The 8644-nt window shown below is 40.3% G+C and overlaps 1 protein-coding gene across 1 annotated transcript in view; it reads left to right on the plus strand.

The window, feature by feature from the left end:
• The first annotated feature begins 322 nt into the window (after positions 1–322).
• The window catches only part of Slx4ip (SLX4 interacting protein), a 185073-nt gene continuing 176751 nt past the window's right edge, over positions 323–8644 (plus strand). The window contains exon 1 of the mRNA XM_023718648.1: positions 323–461. The gene's annotated coding sequence lies outside the window, so the exon portion shown is untranslated. The remainder of the gene's footprint in view (positions 462–8644) is intronic.

An 8644-nucleotide genomic window follows, 5' to 3' on the forward strand; every position in this document is an offset into this window, starting at 1 on the left:
TGTGCTATTACTTTTCAGTAAACTACAAATGATGCTGCGTTTTCTCTCCTCTGAACTAATAGTAATTTATCACGTGCCAATTAGGATCTTTGGATCCGCAGCCTGTGCCGCCATTTTTGTTGTGGTCACGCCTTGAATATCATAATGTTAGTAGAGGCCATTTTTATCTAGGGCAGAGTCCTCCCTTTATTCTTGCAGCAACATAGTGATTTGCTGCCATCTTAAGTCCTGGCTGCGGCTTCAAGGCGGAGGAAGCTACGGAGATCATTGTGTTTGGGCAATGGCTGCGTGCCCGGGCGCGGGGTATTCTGGGAAAGGGGAAGTGGGCCCGAAATACGAATTCTGGAAGCGTCTGAGAGTTGATTTGGTAGCTTGCATGTAGAATGATTGTCCGCAGCCCGGTGATCCCGGACAGTAACAAAACATACAAAGCCCGAGCCCAAACCCCGCCTCCATCCTAGGTAAGACGTGGAACTTCTGGCGACCTAAGGTGGTCTTTACTGGAACCGAATGTTTGCCCACCCCTCTGTGGTTTTCTTTAGGCTTTTCCAAATCCTTCTCTGTGCTTCAGCCCCTCTTCATTATTTTCCAAGAGCCAAAACGTTGTTAACTGGAAGGTTGCGGGAGGCCTGCACTTCAGAGGAGAGAAAACGTTAACCAAAAACAATTTTTAAAGACAGAATGGAGCCCAGCGGATGGACCAGTTCTTGGTATCAAATTGTGGCCGCTGCGTTCATCTGTACAGACACAGTCCTCTTCCTAAGTAACGTGAGAGCGTGGTGTAAATACAGGTTATGTTGGCATATATTTCCCATTAACTCATTCGTTAATGCACTTATTAAATGCCTGTTTTGGACCATAAAAATACAGCTGTAAACTAATACAACTTGGAAGCCTCGTGCCATCATGCCACAGCTCCTAGCTTGTGACCAGGAGCACAGTGTTCCATAGTTTGTGGCATTGCTAAACTCTGCAAACCTGTATTTCATTTCTCAATTTCCTTTGACCCTCTAATTCTTTTCCTCACCTAGGAATAAATTATGTTGATAGTTATTGTTTGGACCCTGGATATAAGCCTAAGTGTAAGCCAGTTAGCCAGTGGTGTAATCAGGATTCAATCGCCTTTAGGTCCTTGTTGCTAGGAGCAGCAAGCTCCCATCAGCATCAGCATTGTGTGGAATCTTGTTACGGATGCAGTCATTCCCCCAAAAATGCACCTTTAAGTTCAAGAACTGCTGATACAGGCCATGGGCTAAAGGAAGACGCCTGCCTTTTTCCTACCTATCCTTCTTAACCAAATTCAGTGTATTATTAGCTAATTAAAGTGCAACTATGATGGCTATTTGGGGCGTATTTTTCTGATTTTGGACAGAGTTGAGGTCATGACACCAATGTAGTGTGGCAAAAAGTTGCCAAGAGTTTTGGTTGAGCCAGTATGCGTTTATATAACTGACAACATTCAAAGTGTAGAGTTTTGTCTTTAAGCCTTAGGACATCCAGTTTACCACTAGTGTGTTACTAACATAAAGGGGAAGGGCTTGTTGCTATGTTTTTTGCTTTCTCCTATGCTGTGTGGCTATTTTAAATTTGAATTTGTTACAAGCTAAACTCAAAGGCCTGTGTGTGGACAACAGCTCAGTTACTGACTTGAAACCTTGGACTGCGGTTTACCAAAGCTTTTCATGGCACCTTTTTCTGCATACTCTTACCAAAATGTGTACATCAAAAGTTCCCAACCTTGGATGCATGTGACAGTCATCTGGGGATCTTTTACAGCAAGCTTGGCCCAATTCTCAGCAGAGATTGAGACTGCATAGAATTAGGGAGCCAGGCAGGTATTTGATGGAACAGCAACTGACTTACACTTTTCTCATGATGCTGTATGTCAGGGGCTTTTCCCCTCCACCCTTGTGGTTTTGTTTAAAATAGTTTGTGAAGGCAATGAAGAGGCTTGGACTTTGAATGTAGTGAACCAGCTTCTTAGGAACCTGTCAATTTGCCATTTATTTTTTGTGCAGGCTGTTCAGCCTCTCTGTCTCTTCCCTTCACCTGTTAATGGGGAAAAGAAGAATAGAGGCTGTTGTATTTATCCTCCTGTGAATGTTTCAAATTGTAGTGAATGAGAACGTATATGTATGTGTTCTGGCGATGTGTATATTCTGAGAATGTAAGAGACAAAAGTCTTACATGGCAGTAATATTACTTTGGATTTTCACATAGTGCATTATATGTTGTGGTTGGCAGTAGAGCAGGAGATACAAAAAAATGAACTTTGGGGCTAGAGGTCTGACTTTACATCCTACCTTTTCTACTTACCACCTGTGTGACCACATAAAGATTCCCTAACCCTGCCTCAGTTTCTCATTTGTAAAGTTGATGTGAAGGTCAGATAGATTATTACAAGAAAAGGGTTTAAGGGCTGGCGAGATAGCTCAGTGGTGTAAAGCACCTGCTTAAGCAAGCTTAGGCAAGTGTGCAGGGACTGTGGTTCGATCCCCAGCACCACATGCTGTGCCAGCTCTGCACCCAGGGTGGGCTCAGCCACTTACACACAAAACAAAACAAAACAAAACAAAAAAAAAAGAAAAGAGGGTTTAAAATGCCAGGTACCTAGAAACAGCTTAGTAAATATTAGTTTTTGTTATTTTGTAAGTTTACATCTTTGGATTATTATAGTGTTGTTAACGTACACATCTTTTGTCTGGTTTTTGTTTTCATTTGACAGGCTTATAACAAAAATCCGCCTTTTTTAAAAAGCAATTGTGATACTGTAAAATATATATATATATATATATATATATATATATAGTACATTTTGCCATGTTTTACATGTACACACCAGCAAAACTGTCACTGCAGTGAAGAGAAGGAACATACCCACCACACTGAAAAGTTTCCTCTGCCCTTCATGGTCCTGCTCATCTCTGCCAGGTCACTAGTTGGTCACTATTGCCAGGCTTGCCTTTTCTAGGTTTCTGTTTGCAGCGAGTCTGGTCGTATATTCCGTTGTGTGTATGTGTGCGTGTGTGTGTGTGTATTTGGTGCAGGGTCTCACTACGCAGCTCACACTCATAGTGATCCTCCTGTTTTTGGCCTCCAGCGCTGGGATTACAGGCATGCACCACCACACCCGATCTCGGTGGCCTGCCCACCCTGGGGCGGGGCCAGAGGCACTGGCAATGAAACCTGGTCCCTGTGTTTGTTTGCCTAAGTACATGCTTAGTTCCCTGAGTTATCTTGCCAGCCTCCATTGTGTTTTGTTTACCAATTGATAGCCATTTGGGTTGTTTTCATTTTCACTATTTTTATTTTTACTCTGCCTGATTTTCTAGCTTGTTTGAATTTTAAAAAAAAACAAAAGATGGCAATGGTAAATCATATTTGTGTTGGGATTTTGCTATTGTGTACTTTATGGATTCAACTTTTATCAGTGAGACAATGTGGGTTTTTTATAACAAAATGTGGAGTAGGGGGATATACTGCAGAGTAAACCAATTGCCTGGAATGCACAAGGCCTTAAGTTCAAGCTTTGGTACTGTTAAAAAAAGAGGAAGGAATGTGTGTGTTGATGTTTTAAGTGGATGTATGCCTCTTTTGTCACATATCTCCTCTTTGTGTCCATGTATCTGTATCTGTCTCTGCCTCACCCCTGCCTTTTTCTGCCACACCCCCATGCCCCCTGGGTCTTGCTATGTTACCCAGGCTAGCCTCAGATTTGCAGGTGCCTGAGTCTCTGGAGTATCTAGGGTTATAGATTATATGTCACTGTGCCCAGTGGATAGTTATTTCTTGATGTACACATATGTATACATTTTAAGTTGTTTAAATTCATTAAAGTCAAAGCTTACTATTTATATATTACTTTTTAAAAGTTTTTTTTGTGGTGGGTAATTTGAATGATAACGCTTGTCCTTTTTGCCTTGTTCTCTTTACCTTCAAAAGGCAAAATGTGTCATTTCTGCTTTTGGCATTCTTCTTTCACCTTTATTTCTGTAATATGCAGCTTCTGAACATAATTCAGCTTTTGAGGTTCTAATTAGTTTTTTTTTTTAAATGTAAGGCTGTGTAAGATTATTTTTAAACTGTACAGTGTCTTTTTTTTCCCATAATTTTATTGAGAGACAAAGAGCAATGAGACAGTTTCAAACCAAATTGGTAGGACAGTTTCAATAATTAACACACTGCATACATTCTTCCTAGTGGTTATTTGCTGTACAAGATGCAGACATGATATCCTATTTACAAACACTATTAGAACAAATTCCTCTATTCAATAAGAGAATGTAACTATATATCTATCCTAATCATTTTGAATACACAGATACAAAATGGATATTCATTTAGATATGCCCTTTTTTGTTTAGCTCTGTCATTTGAATAGTATAGGTGTGTTAACTCTGCAAAATATTCTAAAAGAGTCCAGTAGTCCATAATAGTATTGAGGCTTCTGCTTGACTGGCAGTGTCAGAAATTGTTGACCTGAGTCCCCTACAGCTCAACATAACAACATGGCTTTACTTCTTATATTTCGTTTTTATACTTTTCTGCTGGATGGTTAAGACCAAGATAAAGCAAGACCTATGCAACAAGAGGTGTAGCTTTTGGATTTGATAAGGTCAGTGAAATCCCCTCAGGATTTATCCTGATCCTGAGATCCTGTACCTCAGATTGTAGATCCTTTGTCAGTGTCAGCCATGTGGGTGAGTCACGGCCATTGCTTGGCCAATTGTGAAAGCCTGAGAGAATATTTTCTCTCCATGTAACTCTCCTTAGGCACCCTCTACATCATCAATCACTTTCCTCTTTGGCCCCATAATCTCCTTGATCAGAAAATTTGGGATACTACTGAGTTACATGACATTACAGTACAAGATCTCATATGTCCTGAGTCTTAATTGACCTTAGAAGGCTAGGGCCAAAATGTTGGCTTTACTTGCAACCCTCCTTTTTCTCTAATTTTGGTCTGCAAACTTAGGTTGTTAACCCTCCAGAAGAGAAGCTTATTGTTATTGCCATACAACTTAGGCTGCTAAGCTTAACCTCGCTATCTGTCAGACTATCAAACATCTTAGGTATAACATGGAACAGGTATTTTTCATCAAGTATTGATATGTTGAACTTTAAGTCCCTACAGCATATGATGAAAAAACATTTTAAAAAATTAGAATATATTTTTAAAATAGGCATAAAGAATTATATAATTAAAAGGGGGTAGTGAATGAAAGCAGGAGATTTTTTAAAAGTTGAAGACAATAGTTTATGCAAATCAGAAGCCTGACAATTAAGTAGCAAAGTAGAGATATATAAAGCCAAGCAGAAAAACCATACCTTTGCTAACACTGGACAAGATCACCAATATTTTGAGTCTTTTTTGCTTCTATTATACAAAACCAGTCTCATTTTAAAAAACCTTTCCACTGTCTACATTTTGTGCTTGAATGAATAAGTGCTGGATTGCAATGGGATGTGACAATTAGAGGCAGTACAGTATAATTAATAAGTTAATTATAGCTAATTATATAATATCTTGGACATAATTCATTTGTCCTTTTTGCTTTATTCTCTCATTAGGAAAGATTGGCTTTTTTTATAACCATACTGTGCTTTCAGGTGGTACACTGAAAATCCACCCTGGCGATACGGTTGGGTAAGCTTGGACTGATGCGTTGTGTGCATTGCCGAAATGTGGCTCCAGAGCAGTCACCCACCAGTTCCCTCCTGCTTCTTTTGTAGTAGCAGCCTTTGCTCCTAGCAACCAGTGATCGATTCTTTATGTTACAGTTTCACATTGAAAAGATTTGATTTGAAGATGGCAGCATTGGTACAGCGACATTTTTGGGTGCGAAAGGGGAAAAGATACAGCAGTGGCCGAGTAGGTTTGGTTGCACAGGGCAGTGAGCATGCTGTCCACTTGCACCTCCTGCGTTAGGAGAATCACACGGAGCAGCCAGTGGGGATCAGGCACAGATAGTTACCAATCTGCGCTCCTGTAATCCTCATTAGAGGTGTCTGTTAGAGATTACTCACTTCATGGTTGGAAAGCCAGAAGTTAGGGCTGGTCGGAGGTCACACAGTGAGGCATCTTGGAGGGATGTGTTTGCCTGGGATCCAAGGCCATTACTGCACCATGTGGGGTGCTTGTGTCTGTTCTGAGAAGGTGTCAAAGGAGAACTTGGTGTTGCCTGTGCAACAGGCATTCTTGCTGGACCTATGGTAGGGACCATAAGGAGGGAGAGTCCCAGGTGGTGTCATCTGAGGAAAGTTAGGTATGGCTGTGGAATTAATTTTCCTAGAGAATTTTTGTTTTGTTTTGTCTTGTCTTTTTGAGACAGTTTTTCAAATTGCAAATCAGGCTGGCCTTAAGCTTACTTCGTAGCCCAAGTTAGCATTGAACTCACAGTACTCCTCCTGCCTCAGTCTCCTGAGTGCTGGGATTACAGGCGTGCACCACTATACCTAGCACAATTTCATAGAGAATTTTAACATTCCATGTACATTTAATGACAAAATGTCTAGTATTTTGTTTCTGATTTTGTTATACCTTCTTTTCCCTGTTGGATTTGGTTTGTTTGCTTGCTTTATTTTGGGTTTTTACAAGTACATGTTGGCATTTAGCATGAACTGCAGCATGTGAACAATAGCTGTTGTTCTTTTTTACCCTGAAGATGCTCTTCAAACTATATCTCAATTGTTACCTGTAAGACTTTTGCTCACTTGTCTTTTGTTCTTTTAGTCTTTTGTTATTTTGTGATTCTTTCCTTGGCATTGATGTTTTGGGTGATAGTGTGTGCATGAGGGGCAGCAGCAGCAGAATGATTTTTCATTCATGAATCATGGCTGTCACGGCAAATTTCTAGGGTCTTTGTTGTATGCTGCTTCTGCTTTCATAGCTAATGAAAGGGTTTTTTTTTTAAGATGATAAAAGCATTAATACTTCTCTAGATAAAATACGAAATCTAGAGATTGGAAGCCTAAAGTTAAGTTTTGGCCTTTTAAACTAGGGGGTTTACTTTCACTTGTGACATAGGCCAGCAATGCTAAAAGAAAGACAAATGGGAATTTCAGAGTGCTGTAGACTTTCCCACAGAATTATCGTAGGAGGTCATTGACTTTCTTTTATTAGAGTTTATCTCTGCTCTCTATTTAAATGACAGGACCATCAAGTGATATGGTTTAATCTACTTCCATTCCTTCCCAAAATTAATTTTCCTAAAGATCTTAGAATCTTTCCCTCCCCTCTCTGGACATGTATGCACACATATTTCTGGTGGGGTCACACATTATCACAGTGTCCTCTTGGTGCCTGTTTTTGGCCCAGAGAAAGTGGACTCAGGAATGCAGCATAGCGGATGAGCTTTATTTGTAGATTGATGATATACTTCAAGACTTTTCAGCATGCATCTGTAAATTGCATGCTTTCATATACCAGAAATTCATCATTTTGGAGATTGTCTTCAATTTTGTATAACACAGGCAACAAAATCAAATGCCATTGAATTTAGACATTAACCAGTAGCTCTGGTAGAAAAGGCTTTTTTAACATTCATGTCTTAAACCCTGGACATGAAGCCTCATGTCTCCAAAAAACAACTTTGAAGGACAAGGAAAGTAATTACAAGCATACATTTATCTTTTGTAAGTTTTTATTAATACATGTTTGTAGTACACAATGACTGCATTCAGTATAAGGAGTTGGCACATGTGTATAACTTCTTTTTACTTACCCTTCCCATCAGTAAAACAAGTTTAGAAAAGCCTCTAAAAATTAGTATAGAAGCTAATAGTATCTTTCCCATTCAGATGAGTGGTAGAATATCAGTATTTTAAGAACAAAAATGTTTATGCACTGAGAAACTCATCTTCCTGACCTACGTTTCAACTGTATCTCTCATCTGTATCCATTATGTCTACATGGAGTACTAGGGTATTCTATATAGGAGTTCATTTCTGAAGGATACCGTTTACAGCTGGCTGTGTGATGTAAGGGTTTTTGTTTATTTATTGAAAGGGTCCAGAGGGCCCTGACCTCCTCGTACAAAAGCTTAATTGGAAGTTGGGGCCAGTAAAGTTGTATTAAATACATGGATAAAAATCTAAAAAGTAAAGTAACTCTGGGGCTGTGGTTTAGTTGCATTGAGAGTCTCGAGGCGGCTGCCTTCTGATGCAGACCTGTGCCAGGCCCAGAGCTGGCTGCAGGAAGTTTGTCAGACAGCAGAGAGGCCAAGGACCTGAGGTCTGTGCAATCTGAGAGTGAAGTATGGGTATAGAAGAGCAATAGTGGCCCAGAGAGAGTGGCAGGCATGGGGTGTCCAAGCTGGTTCTGAGGGTGTCTTGCATGGGAACAAAGGGGACACTGCCCAAGGCAGCCCATGTGGCCTTGGATGCAGCTGCACTGACAGATGTGCTATATAGCCTGGGCTAAGACTTGCAGGTGTGGGCAGGGCCACCAGTACCTGCATTTTTCAACCTATTCAAACTTTATTCAGATTCTGCATCTGGGCTGCACCTCCAGCTGAGTAGTTTCGGGTTTTCTATGGCCAAATCTGTCACTCTTTTTTAAAGAGTCCTTTATTCTGACTTCCTAAGGATGTTCTCTAGAAGCTTGTAGTTTCCCATTGAGGTGCCTTTCTTTTTTTTTTTTTTT

The sequence above is a fragment of the Octodon degus genome, unplaced genomic scaffold (assembly GCF_000260255.1).
Source record: "Octodon degus isolate 3935 unplaced genomic scaffold, OctDeg1.0 scaffold00060, whole genome shotgun sequence".
In the NCBI taxonomy this organism is placed as follows: Eukaryota; Metazoa; Chordata; class Mammalia; order Rodentia; family Octodontidae; genus Octodon; species Octodon degus.